Below are 16,782 nucleotides of genomic sequence, written 5' to 3' on the forward strand. Positions count from 1 at the left end.
TCTTCCAAAATCTATCAATGTAGGAAGAAAAATTGTTAGGAAGTTCTTCTAAATAAGAAAAAGAAAATAGTGTCGACGGAGAATATGAAGAACTAATCCCATTAATAAAAACTAGCTATTATTTATTTAATTCCAATAATATAATTTTCTTCACCATTATGCAAATTAATCTTACACTTAAAAAGAACGTCTTATATGCACATGAAAATTATGAATCGGTGATTTTGAAATCAAATCTTACCAAAAGGTGCCATGAGGCCATACATGAAACCTTACTACAAAGTAATGAGAGAGACCGAAGGGTGTGTCGTCACATGTCTTGCTCCCACTTACTATAAATATTCTCTCCATTACCTTTATATTGATTTATACAAATGCCATTAGTAGGGGGACACTCAAGGTGCCTCGAGGCCAAGTATAAATCTCACGGTGTGAACTTTTAGGGAGAAACGTGAAGAGAAAAATGAAGTATCATATACCTCATTTTCCTCCCATTGAGTGTTTTACCTAGGGTTAATTAACTTAAGAAAAACCGACTACTGATTTTAACTAAGTGAATGTTTAATTTGCCTAAGAACAACACTTGTCTTTGGATAGTTTAAAAATTTTGATTAAGATCTATTAAACACTTTAACAAACTTTAATCAAACATTGCATGTTTGTTACAAATCTATCTAATCCACCATTCTAGATAAGTTTTTAGGTAGCGGTATAATATTTTCGTCAACTTAAATACCCAGCCTAGACAGAATTAGCCTTAGACAAAAGGTCTCTTATAGATACATTTGTTACATTGTTAATCTTTTAATTAAGAATCAATTTAATCCTATTAAATTGATTAAAAGATTAAACTTAAATTTCTAATCTCATTAGAAACGTGATCTTAGGTCTATCTGAATCATGTTTTAAAATAATTTTAAAAGATGATTTTAACCTAGGTTTCCATGCAATTATGAATTTATCAATTTTAATTTATAATTTCATTTAGTTATAATCATTATAAACAAATGAAACAAATTAAAACATACATTGCATGCTTTGACATACATTACTAAATTATAACATTTATAAATTATCTAAGGTAGTGTCATGCTACATGCAATTTCATTTCATTACTAACATATATAACATTTATATAATTACTTAATGAAACAAATTATAACATACCACCATGCATGTATAGCACTATATATTATAAAAATTATAATATAAATGATGCATGAGTAAGCTATTTAAGCATGCATGCATATATTATAACATTAATACTATATGATGAATGAGCATGCTATAAAATTAAATCGTGCATCTAAAATTATAATATTTATAATATGATGCATGAAATTAAATGCATAACTTATGGTGAGATTTTATACTATATGGCATACATTATGACATATAATAATAAAATTAAATCATACATCACATGTATAATATAAAAGCAATTAATTTACTGGGATTAGACACCTATTAAAAAAAATATCTATTACAAGATAATTTTCCACCCGGTTTGAAACAGGTGAACTGAGCCTTGAATTGCTCGAACCAGACCAAGAACTATTCCAGATGAACCAAAATAGCTCGAACCGGAGAACGCACGAATCGAACCGGACCAGCGGACCATGAACCGCGCGTGAATCGAAGTTGAACCGCGTGAAAACTCCATCTTGGAGCATCGATGTCATGCTCTAGGGCCGTAACGCTACGAAGTTTTCTTTCATTCGCTACATCGCAGCGTCGCAATGCTACTATATAACGACCCACTATATAGTTTTGAACAACTTTGAAACTCCATAGAAAACGTCTTGAATTCTCCAGAAATTGGTTGGGAACAACACGAACGACTCAACAAACAAAAGATATAGACTCTATTATTGCACCAAAACATGGACCCTTACAAAACCAAGTTTGTAAATGAAGCGAAAAATCTAAACTATCCAATCCCAAAAACATTCATTAATTACAAACTACATTCATCAATAAACATCATATGAATATATAGAATGCAGAAATCCATCAGCATTGTAAAATTATTCCAAAATTTTGGGAAAAAATTGGGCCATAAACGTCACTTTGATACCAATTGAAGGATCCAATTAAGGGTCTTTGAGCGGAAGTGGATCATCTCAATTTTCTCAAATTTTACAGAACGTAAAATTTTACAGTAAACAGAATAAATTTATGTATTTAACAAATATAATACATCATGCTTGTAAAAAGAAAGGAGAAAAAAGAAAGGTTTAGGACCCTTACTTTTGAATAATAGTTTTCAATGGATTCCCTCGAACTAATAAACACCACCACGAATGGCTACCTCGGTATTCACTAGATGAAAATCTAGGAGAAGTTGGGCTTTGGCTATTTTGGTGAGGGAATGGATTTTAGTAGCGAGGAGGAGGAGGAAGGATAAAAAATGTCAGAACTTTTTTGTCATCTCAACAACTCTACTTTGTATTCCCCGGATGAAGAAGAAAGAAAAACAAACTGCTGCCCTCTACTTCCATGTTCAAGAGAGAAAAGAGAGGAAGAGAGTTAGAACTCCCTTCCATGTTTGATTTTTTAAAAAAAAAAATTAAAAAAATTAATTCATTTTTAATAAATCAATTAATATATATATATATATATATATGTATGTATGTATGTATGTATGTATGTATGTATATGTATGTATTAAACTATATATTATATCAAATATAACATATAACCTATGGTTTCAATTCTCTCTCATCAATAACTTTTAATATAAATCATCTTTATATTAAATTTAACTATATAAATCCAATTCATACAATTAATATTTGAATGATATTCAAATATTTATTTTCTCTCATAAATAGTTAATAATATAATGTATCAAATACATTATAGTAATTATATCAGATATAATTAAAAATAAATTAATTATATCATATATAGTTAATTCTCTCAATTAATTTGAAAAATTCAAATTAATCCAAAAATTGATTCTCATTTATTTCTATAGAGCTACCGAGGAAACCTTATGGACTTGTAGCTTGAAGCTTGAATGATACGTGAACAATAAATTAAACTCCTTTAATTAAAATATTCACCATTAGTTAACTGATGGGCACTCCACTAAAGACTGTCAGCTGCACTCTTCACACTACAAATATATTTCTGTATCCATTACCCTTCAAAAATTGCTCATTGTACAGTTGGGCCAAAATTACCATTTTGAGATATAACCAACCAATAGTACGATAACCCTTCACAAATTGCTTGTATGTACAGTTGGGCCAAAATTACCGTTTTGCCCCTATAGTTACATCTAACTCCTTAAGTTCTACTAATCCCTTTAATGAACAAAAAATTCATAGTCCATGTATGACCAAATCCCTCTCGGACCAGGAAAAGGTGTGTATTGGCGTGAAATAGGTGTCAGTAATTCTATCTTACCCAAAACAAATGAAATTTATAATACTCTAACTATAACTAGAACTAACATGTAGTAATAGTGGAGTAAGAGGTCGATCCCAAGAGAACCTCTATTAATTGGCCCAAAATAGACTACTTGAATTCCAAAATGCAAAAGATTAAATGGAGGGTTGTTTATTTTAAGAACTAGAAACTAACTAACTGAAAAAAGACAAGAATTGATATAGGAAATTTATTGATGAGAGAAATAAGAGAGATTATGAGATAAGATTCAATTCAATCCAATCTTGGGGATTTTATATAAACTAGGCAATTCTATCATTGACTTAACAAAGAATCATGCAATTAGATTATTCAATAGTTCATTAAGAATAAATTCCTAATGCCCTAATTAGCTAATTTGACAATTAACCCTAATCTATGTCTTAATTGCTTCCTAAAGACATTTCACAATTAATCCCTAAATTGCATTAAACTCATGAGTTTTCTTAACTATACCAATCTTGAAATCAAAAGATTGAAAATTCAAGATTGATTGCATGAATGTTCTGAATTAATAGATTCTTTAAAGAAAGAGGAAAAGAAGTCCACATTTTCTATAAAGACTAATAATTCTTGCAACCATAATTACAATTTTGTTATAAAACTATGTAATTTTTTGCATACAAAAGTTGTTTAATCTTGAGCCATCAATTCAATCTTAATCAATTTTATTCGAAATCTTAGCAAGAACATTCAAAAGAAAGTAATTACATGAAAGAAAATTCAAGGAAAAGTCTCAAGAAAATGCCAATCTACATAATTCCCCAAGAAAAAGGATTACCTACTCATGGATGATGAAATTCTTCAAGCAATCCATTGATAGTTGCATATTTGATACAATGATTGAATACAAATTGATTGAATCTTAGAAAAAATTACAATAATCACTCTATAAATTCGAAGTGTCTCTTTAAAAAAAAAAAAGGTTTTCTCCTCTTATCTTTCTTTCTCTTTGTCTCTTGCTGAAGAACTGGACCAAAATTTATATTAGAAGCATAGCATCGTGAGGGGGAGGATGAATCGTGTTAAAATCTGAAGCGTTGCAACATTGTGAGGAGCGTTGTAATGTTGTGAGGAGCGTTGCAACGCATCGAGTTTTAGCAGCAAAAACCGAGCTTTCTGTCTTGTACTTGATACTCAATGCATGATGTTGTTTTACTCGATACACAATGCTGGATGGCCTTTATTTGATAACTTTTACTCGATGAAAAATGAATAAGAAGAAACTCAATAGTACTCGATGACTCGATGCTTGATTACTCAACAGCCCTTACTCGATGGTATGAAATATAGAATACTCGATGCTCGATAGCCTTTTATGTTGGGAATTTCTTAGAACTCAAAGTTCGTGTTAAACATTCTATTTATCAATAAATAATAAATTGTTAATTTTGCATCTTATTATGAAAATCCAATAAACATATCCATGACTATAGTTTAAATACTGTAACTTTATGTAGTGACATAAACAAGATCAAGTTAACAATATACAGCTTAAATATTTTAATAAGTATATGGATGAAATTGGATATCTCATCCTGGTAACACTATTGGATGCGGCCCACTCTGTAGTTGTTACAAGAAGTTGTAAAGTGCTACAAACGATGTGATCCATAGATCGTTCATGTTGAGACATGTGAGTGGGGGTGTCCTATGCAATGAGTTTGCATATAGACTTGACCACGAAAATAGTCACTTTTCTTTATAACAACTATTTACTGTTAAAACTGAGTATTTCATTTATCATATAACCTACATTAACTCGATCTTAATCCTGAGCTAGCTATGAACTCCTGTTTGTTCAGGATTATCCTTTAATCTGCAAACGTGAGAGTAGTCCAACAACATTGCTCAATAAGCTTCCCATTTTGGGGATAAGATCGGATGAATAGCTAGGGACATAGCCTTGCAATATGGAATTCACTCCTACCCGATTTAGGATTAGCAAATAGGTTGTTCTCTCAAGTACTGATTCCAAGTCTTGAACAATTGGGGTCATACCTTCTCATGATAGAGAAAGGATTTGATTCATAAAGATTATGAATCATAATTGTTCATTAAAGGGTTAGTGGGAACTTAAGGAGGAAGATGTATTCATAGGGGTAAAACGGTTATTTTGACCCAACTGTGATTAGGAACAACCTGTGAATGATCGACTTACTGATTATGGTTATAAAGTGGACATAATATACCTACAGTGAAGGGAGTTCAACTATGGGTTATAGTGGAGAGTCCCGTTAGTTAACAAATGGGGGTTAGATCGGTCTAATGAGTTTAGCCGATTAATCTCGAAAGGAGCCCATGAACTTTAGGTTCGCAAGGTCCTCCTACTAGTTCGTAAATGGTTAAGCTTTAGAGTAGCTTAAGAAATTAATTTGAAATGTTCAAATTAAAATTAAACGAAATAGGAGAATATATATTTAAATATGATTTAAATATATGAAGATGGTTTTATACAAAAATTAATTTAATATTTGATATTAAATTAATTAATATTTTTAAATTAATTTTTTAGTTTAAATGAACATGGTTTTAAAATCAAAATTTTGATTTTAAAATAAAATTTGAAAATTGGAAAACATGCAGAAAATGGAAATTTGAAGTTTTCCATTATCATCTTCTTCATGCTCACAAAAAAACCACTTCCTCTTCTTCATTAACTCCAAACATGAGCTGCAAGTCATGTACATTTCTTCTTTGCATGTTCATTTGCAATAAATAAAGAAGAATGGAGTGATATGGAGGCATGCATTTTACAGAAATTTGAGAGAAAACTTTGGCTGAAGAAGTGTCTTCAAAACTGAGTGTTGTGAGCTTCTCCTTGCGTTTTACATTGCTTCAAGCTGTTCTTGAGTCCCGAAACTCGGTCTAAAGCTCCAAAAGGATAGTGGGAAAGATCTTGAGATGGTTCAGGGTGATCTTTCGAGAAGACTGCTGCTGATTGATCGAGATCTTAAAGAGTTCTACAAAGGTATGATCCAAAACCCTCTTATTTAGATGAGCATGCTTTAGTTTCTGCCAAAATTAGTGAATTTGAATGCTTATTGATCCTTATTACTTCCGCTGCATGTTATTACACTCTTACAATATATATCAGAGCATCATATAAGCATTCTATTCAGTTTAATTTTGGTGTGGTGGGCGTTTTTCATGAGATATATGAAACTGATGCACTAATATGGTTTTCTGAGTTTTGACATTTTAATTCTCTTTAATTTCTCAATTAAATTTGTAATTGGCTATTGTTTCAAGAGCTTATATGTGTTACCAAGAGTCTATAATTTATTTGGAGTCATTAGAGTTAAAATTAAGATGTAATTGAAGAAACAAGTGAAGGAGGTCGAGCTTCTGTTCCAGTTTTTCAACTTCTGCTCAAAATCGTTGTTAAGGTTCAGTTGCTAAACGATCGTCTACTTCCAGGCATTACACAATGTGAAGAAAATCTAGACGATTGTATAGCAATGGTGGTCGTTGTGATGTTCGACGCTGAACAATCGTGTACCTACAGGAGTTAAATGATGCATTGAAATTCTATACAATAGCACTACGTGGTCGTTTAACTCTTGCGTGGGAACTAACGATACGTTGGATGTGCTATACGATGGCACTACACGATCATGTAGCTGCAGCATGTGCTAAGCAATACGATGAAATGCTATATGATAACGTTAAGCGATCGTCTAGATGCGGCGCTAAATGATGCATTGAAGATTCTATGCGATGGAACTAAACGATCGTGTAGCTACGACACTGAACGATGCAATGATGTTCTATGCGATGGAACTAAGTGATCGTTTAGCTGTGGCAGACACTAAACGATGACATGAAGCGCTAGGCGATGGTGTTAAGCGATCGTGTAGTTCTACTCGAGAGCTAAGCGATTGAACTATGCGATAGACAGAAGACACTAAGCGATCATGTACCTCTGTTCAACGTAAGGCGATGATGTTAGGAGATTGCCTTCATTGCTACACGATCGGCCTTGCAAGACTTTGAGGTTGGACCAAGAGTAGCCAGTTCGACTGGTTTTCTCGAGGTCCAATCTGATTTAGCCTCAAAAGGTTTTTGGCTGGTCCCATTCAGAATCATCCAGTCCGGTTCAAGATGCTTGGGTTCGGTTTGGAGCGGTTTGAGCGGTTCAAAGATGGTTCTAAAGTTGTTTGTAATAGTTAGGCATCTGTTTACTTGTTTATGCTGAAACTAAAACCATATCAGTTAATATTTAATTGTTTATACATGTGATGTATGTAATAATTAAATAATTCATGTATATGTATACAGTATGCCATGTAGATTTGAAACCCCACCGTAGGAAGCATGTTACATGTATTGAAAGTATGTTATAATTGTTATAATATATAGTATGCATGTTAGGGTTATATTAGATGCCTTTGTTGAAAATTTTGTAAGTTGTTATAAAATCGGTTAGATGTTTAAAATCCATAACAAAGAACAGCTGCATGCTCACTTAGGTCAAGAACTAGTTTTAAACATTAAAATAGATTGTTACCTTATAAAATACAGTTACAAACTCATATCGGTTCATAAACCTGTATAAGGCTGGGGGTACTAAGTTGACGGTTTATGGAACACCTCCTACCTGGGGATTATAACCGAAATATTGAGAGTTAACTTATTTTATGAGCTTGCGTGAGCAATGTGAGGTAATAAAATGGTTTACTACCTAGACATTGTAGGTTAAATCCAATTGTAAGCGTTATACTTGGATAAACCACTTAGACTAAGGTTGTTAAAATTAGCCGATACACCTAAGTAAAATACCCAAACATTTAAAACACTTCAGTGGGAGATTAACAATATATTTGATATATAGTTATTAGCTCTCACGTCCTCAAGAGTTCACACCATGAGATCCATGCTCGGCTTAGTGTCGCTTTTATCGCGACTGCCCCATACAGAAAATGTTTGCATGGGTCAATAACAAGGTGAATGAGGGAGGTAGTTCATAGTATATGGGTGAAGGAAATGTGTCAACATTATCCTATGGTCTCCTCCATTAGTTTGAACCGTGAGATTCCTATGTTGTGCCTGCTATTGTTTTTAGGCGGCACTAGCTAGTCGTTAACCACGAGATCCCCTCAGAGGATTGTAACATACGATTCAGAATAACCCAGGCTTCAGTAAAATGAATAGGATATTATAGTTCTGTCTTGGATATTGTCTTCTATTTCAGAGGTATATTCATACCATCCTATAAGATCTGAAAATGGCGGGTCACACTAACAAGAATTACTAATTGTTAGTAAAGATCTTGACCGACAGTGATAACCAAAAAAACTATTGGAATATGAGTTATTCTAAAAATAGTATTTGGTCAAGAACTATCTTGCTTTTGTGAAGGAATTCTTGACTGCCCCTCAGTAGCAATTGTTCTAAATCACTTAAGTATCGTTGCAAATAAATAAAGATTTATTGGGTACTTTATTAGTTTTTTCTAAAAATAGATTTTAGATGCATATTTAATAGAGTTTGTTTAAAAAAGTTTCAGCAATGTCGAACTCAATCATACAATTTCTTGCTTCTAATAAATTTAATGGAGAGGGTTATTCGAACTGGAAGTCAAACATCAATACAATATTAGTTGTAGACGATCTGAGGTTTGTGTTGACGGAGGAGTGTTCTCTAGTTCTCAATTCAACAGCCACTTGAAATGTTCTGGATGTCTATGATAGGTGGGTGAGGGCGAACGAGAAAGCTCGTGCCTATATCTTGGTGAGTATATCTGATGTACTCAACAAGAAGTATGAGGTCATGCCCACCGCCCGTGATATTATGGCATCATTACAGGAGATGTTCGGGCAACCATTATCCTCTGTTAGACATGAAGCCATCAAGTATGTCTATGTTACATGCATGAAAGATTGAACCAAGTGAGCATGATATTGGAATCATCGTTCTCGACATGATGGTTCATTTTAATATTGCGGAGGCTCACGAGGCGATGATAGACGAAACGAGTCAAGTGAGCATGATATTGGAATCTCTCACAGAGAATTATCTGCCATTCAAGACAAATGCTGTTATGAAAAAAATCACTTATAATTTGACGATGCTGTTGAATGAGTTGCAGACTTATCAATCAACGATGAAACTGGAGGAAAAAGAAATAAATGTTATTTTGAAATCGAAAAAGTTTTATAAGGGGTCTACGTCAGGTACGAAACCCACTGATGATAAGAAAGCTGCTCCTTCATCTAAGGATAAAATCGTACAAATAAAGAAGAAAAGAAAAGGGAAAAAAAAGCCACTACAAAGAAAAACAAAAACAAAACTCTCAAAGGAAAATGTTTCCATTGCGGAAAAGTTGGGCATTGGAAATGAAACTGCCTAAAATATTTGGCTGAGAAGAAAGCAGAAGAGGCTAAACAAGGTAAGTTTGATTTACTAGTTGTTGAAACATGAATAGTGAAAAATTATCACCTTACCTAGATATTGGATTCAGGCGCTGCTAATCATGTTTGCACTTTTCTACAGGAAACTAGTTCTTGGAGAAGACTTTCTGAATGTGAGATGACTTTCAAGGTGAGAATGGGTGAAGTCATTTAAGCTAAAGCAGTGGGAGATGTAAAGTTGTTTTTTGGAGATTCTTTTATCTTGCTTAAAATGTGTTCTATGTACCAAAGATGAAAAGAAATCTGATCTCCATTTCTTGTCTATTAGAAAATATGTATAGGGTATCTTTTGAATATAATGAAGTATTTGTTTATTCAAAAGGTGTTCATATTTGTTTATTCAAAAGGTGTTCATATTTGTTTATTCAAAAGGTGTTCATATTTGTTTATTCAAAAGGTGTTCATATCTTTTGAATATAATGAAAATAACTTGTACATATTAAAACAAACTGAAGAAAGAATCATTTTAAATATAGAGATGTTTAAAACGGTTGAGACTCATAATAAAAAGCGAAAAACTTTTCCTAATTCCTATCTTTGGCACACCAGGCTTGGTCACATTAATCTCAACAGGATTGAGAGATTGGTTAAAAACGTCATCTAAATCAGTTAAAATACGGTTCTCTACCTCCATATGAATCATGTCTTGAGGGAAAATGATTAAAAGATCTTTTTCTGACAAAGTTCTTCGTGCCAAAGAACCTCTCAAACTTATACATTCAGACCAATGTGGTCCGATGAATATTAAAGCTAGAGGAGGATATCAGTATTTTGTCAGTTTTATTGACGATTAATCTAGGTATGGCTACATTTACTTAATCAGTCATAAGTCTGAAACTTTTGAAAAGTTCAAAGAATTTAAAGTTGAGACTAAAAATTTGTTAAGTAAAAGTATTAAAAAAACTTTGATTTAATCGAGGCGGTGAGTATATGGATTTGCAATTCCAGAACTATCTAATAGATCATGGAATTCAATCCTAACTCACAGTACCTGGAACACCACAACAAAACGGTGTTGCAGAAAGGAGAAATCAAACCTTGTTGGACATGGTTCGGTCTATGATGAGTTATGCTCAGTTGCCTTAATCCTTTTGGGGATATGTAGTACAGACTGCAGTTTATATTCTGAACGTTGTTCCATCAAAAAGTGTTTAAGAAACACCATATGAATTATGGAAAGGACATAAAACGAGTTTACGTCATTTTCGTATCTAGGGTTGTCCAGCACACGTGTTGGTACAGAATCCTAAGAAATTAGAAACACGTTCGAAATTATGCCTATTTGTAGGATATCCCAAAGAAACAAAAGGAGGATTATTTTATGATCCCCAAGAAGATAAAGTATTTGTATCGAAAAATCATCTATCTTGCAGTAAACTAATATTGCAAGAACTGACTAAATATACTACAAAAAGTTCAACAAGAGTTGTTAATCAAGCTGGTCCATCAACAACAGTTGTTGTCCCGTCACGTCCATCCCAAGAGTTAGGGATGCCTCGATGTAGTGGGAGGGTTATTCAACAACCTAAATGCTACATGGGTTTAACAGAAACTCAAAACATCATACAAGATGATGGTTTAGAGGATCCATTAACCTTTAAAAAGGCAATGGAAGATGTTGACAGGGAACAATGGATAAAAGCCATGGACGATGAAATGGAGTCTATGTACTTCAACTCTGTCTGGGAACTTGTAGATCAACCACATGAGGTTACACCTATAGGTTATAAATGGATCTACAAGAGAAAACAAGACCAAATTGGCAAGGTGCAGACCTATAAAGCCAGACTCGTGGCAAAAGGTTTTACCATAAGAGAATGAGTTGATTATGAAGAAAATTTTTCTCCTATTGCCATGATAAAATCAATAAGAATACTTCTTGCCATTGCCACATATTATGACTATGAGATATGGAAAATGTATGTCAAGACAGCTTTTCTGAATGGCTATCTTGATGAAAGTATTTTTATGTCTCAACCAGAAGGGTTCATCAAAAAAGAACAGGAACAAAAAGTTTGTAGGCTTAGTCGATCCATTTATGGATTGAAACAAGCATCCAGATGCTAGAATATAAGGTTTGAAACTACGATCAAATCGTATGGCTTTGAGCAGAATGTTGACAAACCTTGTGTACAAGAAGATAGTCAACAAAACTGTAGCGTTCTTAGTTCTTTATGTTGATGATATCTTGCTCATTGGGAATGAGACAAGTTTTCTTGCTGACGTAAAGAGATGGTTAGTAACACAATTTCAAATGAAAGATTTGGGTGATGCTCAGTATGTTCTAGGAATACAAATCGTTCAAAAATGAAAGAATAGAGCATTGGCACTATCTTAGGCATCTTATATTGACAAGATGTTGTCAAGGTACAATATGCAAAATTCCAAGAAAGGTTTATTACCTTTTAGGCATGGAATTCATTTAGCAAAAAAACAGTGTCCTAAGACACCTGAAGAAGTTGAGGAGATGAATAGAATTCCATACGCATATACAATTAGGAGTTTGATGTACGCTATGTTGTGTACACGCCCTGACATATGCTTTGCAGTTAGAATCGTCAGTAGATTCCAATCCAATCCAGGACACAGTCATTGGACTACTGTAAAAAACATCCTCAAGTATCTAAGGAGAACAAGGGACTATATGCTTGTGTATGAGCCTAAGAATTTGATCCTTATAGGATACACTGATTTTAATTTTCAGACTGACGTAGATTCCAGGAAATCTACCTCAAGATCAGTTTTCACTATTAACGAAGGAGCTATAGTTTGGGGAAAGAATTAAGCAAAGTTGTATCGCTGACTCCACAATGGAAGCGAAATACATGGCTGTATGCGAAGCTGCTAAAGATGCAATATGGCTATGCAAATTCTTGGCTGATTTGAAACTAGTTCCAGATATGCACCTACCTATCACACTGTATTGTGATAATAGTGGTGTTGTTGCCAACTCAAAGGAACCCAGGAGTCATAAACGTGGAAAACACATTGAAAGAAAGTACCATCTCATCCGGGAGATAGTGCACAGAGAAGTTGTGATCGTCACAAAGATTGCCTCTGAAGATATCCTTGCTAATCCATTCACAAAGGCCCTCTTGGCTAAAGTGTTCCAAGGCCATCTAGTTGGACTAGGACTTCGAGTAGTGTAATCTAGGGCAAGTGGGAGAATATCTAGGTATTAGTGATACCCTAGTTGATTGTATTTTTCCCATTATATTTATCAACATTATATTGTGTATATTTTTTCTCACTAAGTTTTAGTCCAAGTGGGAGATGGTTGGGAATGTCCTAGAACTCGCAGTTCGTGTTAAACATTCTATTTATTAATAAATAATAAATTGTTGATTTTGTATTTTATTATGAAAATCCAATAAACATATCCATGGCTATAGTTTGAATACTGTAACCTTATGTAGTGACATAAACAAGATCAAGTTAACAATATACAGCTTAAATATTTTAATAAGTATATGGATGAAATTGGATATCTCATCCTGGTAACACTATTGGATGCGGCCCACTCTGTAGTTGTTACAAGAAGTTGTAAAGTGCTACAAACGATGTGATCCATAGATCGTTCATGTTGAGACATGTGAGTGGGGGTGTCCTATGCAATGAGTTTGCATATAGACTTGACCACGAAAATAGTCACTTTTCTTTATAACAACTATTTACTGTTAAAACTGAGTATTTCATTTATCATATAACCTACATTAACTCGATCTTAATCCTGAGCTAGCTATGAACTCCTGTTTGTTCAGGATTATCCTTTAATCTGCAAACGTGAGAGTAGTCCAACAACATTGCTCAATAAGCTGCCCATTTTGGGGATAAGATCGGATGAATAGCTAGGGACATAGCCTTGCAATATGGAATTCACTCCTACCCGATTTAGGATTAGCAAATAGGTTGTTCTCTCAAGTACTGATTCCAAGTCTTGAACAATTGGGGTCATACCTTCTCATGATAGAGAAAGGATTTGATTCATAAGGATTATGAATCAGAATTGTTCATTAGAGGGTCAGTGGGAACTTAAGGAACAAGATGTATTCACAGGAGTAAAACGGTTATTTTGACCCAACTGTGATTACGAACGACCTGTGGAGGATCGGCTTACTGATTATGATTATAAAGTGGACATAATATATCTACAGTGAGGGGAGTTCAACTATGGGCTATAGTGGAGTGTCTCATTAGTTAACGAATGAGGATTAGATCGATCTAATGAGTTTAGCCGATTAATCTCGAATCATTTGAGCCCATGATCTGTAGGCCCGCAATGTCCCTCTACTAGCTCGTAAATGGTTAAGCTTTAGAGTAGCTTGAGAAATTAATTTGAAACGTTCAAATTAAAATTAAACGGAATTGGAGAATATATATTTAAATATGATTTAAATATATGAATATAGTTTTGTGCAAAAATTAATTTAGTATTTGATATTAAATTAATTAATATTTTTTTAATTAATTTATGAAATTAGTTTTAGAAAACTAATTTTGTCAGTTTTAAATAAAAATGGTTTTAAAATCAAAATTTTGATTTGAAGACAAAATTGGAAAATTGGAAAACATGCACAAAATGGAAATTTGAAGTTTTCCATTATCATCTTCTTCATGCTCACACAAAAACCACATCCTCTTCTTCATTAACTCCAAGCATGAGCTGCAAGCCATGTACATTTCTTCTTTGCATGTTCATCTGCAATAAATATAGAAGAATGAAGTGATATAGAGGCATGCAATCTACAGAAATTTGAGAGAAAAATTCGACTGAAGAAGAGTTCTTCAAAACTGAGTGTTGTGAGTCTGTCCTTGCATTTTACATTGCTTCAAGCTGTTCTTGAGTCTCACAACTTGGTCTAAAGCTCTAAGAGGATAGTAGAGAAGATCTTGAGATAATTCACAGTGATCTTTGGAGAAGACTGCTACTGACTGATCGAGAAAATTAGTGAATTTATTGATGAGCATGCTTTAGTTTCTACCAAAATTAGTGAATTTGAATGCTTATTGATCCTTGTTACTTCTACTGCATGTTATACACTCTTACATTCTGATAATTACTTGATTCTCTTCAATTTGTTGATTTTTTGGTCATTTTTTTTTTATCTTTTTGGCCTGATTTTCTTATAATGACTCCTAAATGCCTTGGGGGCCATTTTACCTACAAAATTTGCAATTAAAGCAAATAATCAACACAATTTTGGAAATTAACATAGAAAATATACATCCTTTAAAAACCTATCAGTGTGGCACCACATTGTTCAAGCCTCGAGATTAGCCCTTAAGGGAGCAATTTATCTACTTACCCTGACGTTGGGGAAGGAGCGAATTCCCTCTTGTGTAGTTATGTTCCCAACTCCCCAATCAGAAGAATCCCCAAAATGGTAGGTTTGTTGAGTCGGTATTCTAGCCAGTCTCACTCATACAAATAAATGAACCACCTTCATAGATAGGAGTTCACAACTTACTCAGGATTTAGGTCATGTTACCTATGGTGTCCTTGTGAAATGTAAGTCTCTATTATGAATGACGTTAAATAATTAGACTAAACATTTTGTTGCTGGTCTTATACAAAATCCTTTGTATAGAATATTCTTGCTCACATGTCTCCATATGAATGATCAGGATTAAATCATTTATAGCACTTTACAACAATTGTAACATTTATAAAGTGGGTCATACTTGTAGTATCACCAGGATAAGGTATCCAACCTTATCCATCTACTACAAACTATTCAGGTTATCACTTATGTTGGATTTTTTGTCCTAAAACTCGTAGTTTGTAAATTGATAAACATATTCTGTTTTGTTTTTCAATAAAATTGTTATCGAAATTGTAATCTTGAATCCAATAAACTAAGGTCCTGAGACTATTTATTGTAGACTTGAACTTTATGTGATGACATAAAACATGGATCAAGTTCGAGTATATAGCCTAAAATGGTCTATAGTATAGGGATAAGGTTGGGCGCCTTGTTCTGGGGACACTATGGATGCAACCCACTTTGTAGTGAGTACAAACGATGTGATCCTGGATCGTTCATATAGAGATACGTGAGTGGGGGCATCCTATGCAATGAGTTTGTATAAGACTAGACCATGACTTAATCACTTTTACTTTATAACACCGTTTACTATTTAAAATAGACTAATTCAAATTTGATGACCTAGGTAACTCAATCTCAATCTTGAGCTAACTATGAACTCATGTTTATTCGGGATTATCCTTAGATCTGCATGGGTGAGAGTAGCTCAACAGCGCTGGCTCAATAAACCTCCCATTTCAGGGGTAAGACCTGATAAATAGTTGGGGACATAGGGTGGAAGATGGACTTCACTCCTACCCGTCTGTAAGGGTAGTAGATAGGTTATTCCCTTAAGTGCTGACTTTAGAATAAGAACAAGGGGCCCTGCCATCTCACTAGGCTAAGAGGAACTAGATTTGTTGGTTGGACCACAAATCAATTATTCTTTAGAGCTTCAGTGGTACTGAAGGAACAATAAGTGTTCTCGGGGGTAAAATGGTATTTTGACCCAGCCAAGACCGCAAACAACCTGTGAAAAATTGACTTACTGGTTATGGTTATATCAGATGGACAGAAACATATCTACAGTGAGGGGAGTGTAACTATGGTACTTTAGTGGAATGACCTGTTAGTTAACAAATGTTGATTAATTAGGTTAAAGAGTTTTACCGATTAATCTCGGATTGTTGGAGCCCATGATCTGTAGGTCCATTAGATCCCCCTGCTAGCTCATATGGATGAAAAGGTATTAAAACCGACAAGTATATGCGATATCGCTATCGATTTTTTGTATGGCGCTCTATATTCAAATGTAATTTTAATTTAAAAAATATGAATGCAGATTCATGTTCGGGAGGTCAAAATTAGTCAAGAGGATCAAACTGTAAAAATTCAAAGGGTTAACTTTT

The sequence above is a fragment of the Benincasa hispida genome, chromosome 1, assembly GCF_027475165.1.
Source record: "Benincasa hispida cultivar pf3 chromosome 1, pf3_genome.v1.1, whole genome shotgun sequence".
Lineage (NCBI taxonomy): Eukaryota > Viridiplantae > Streptophyta > Magnoliopsida > Cucurbitales > Cucurbitaceae > Benincasa > Benincasa hispida.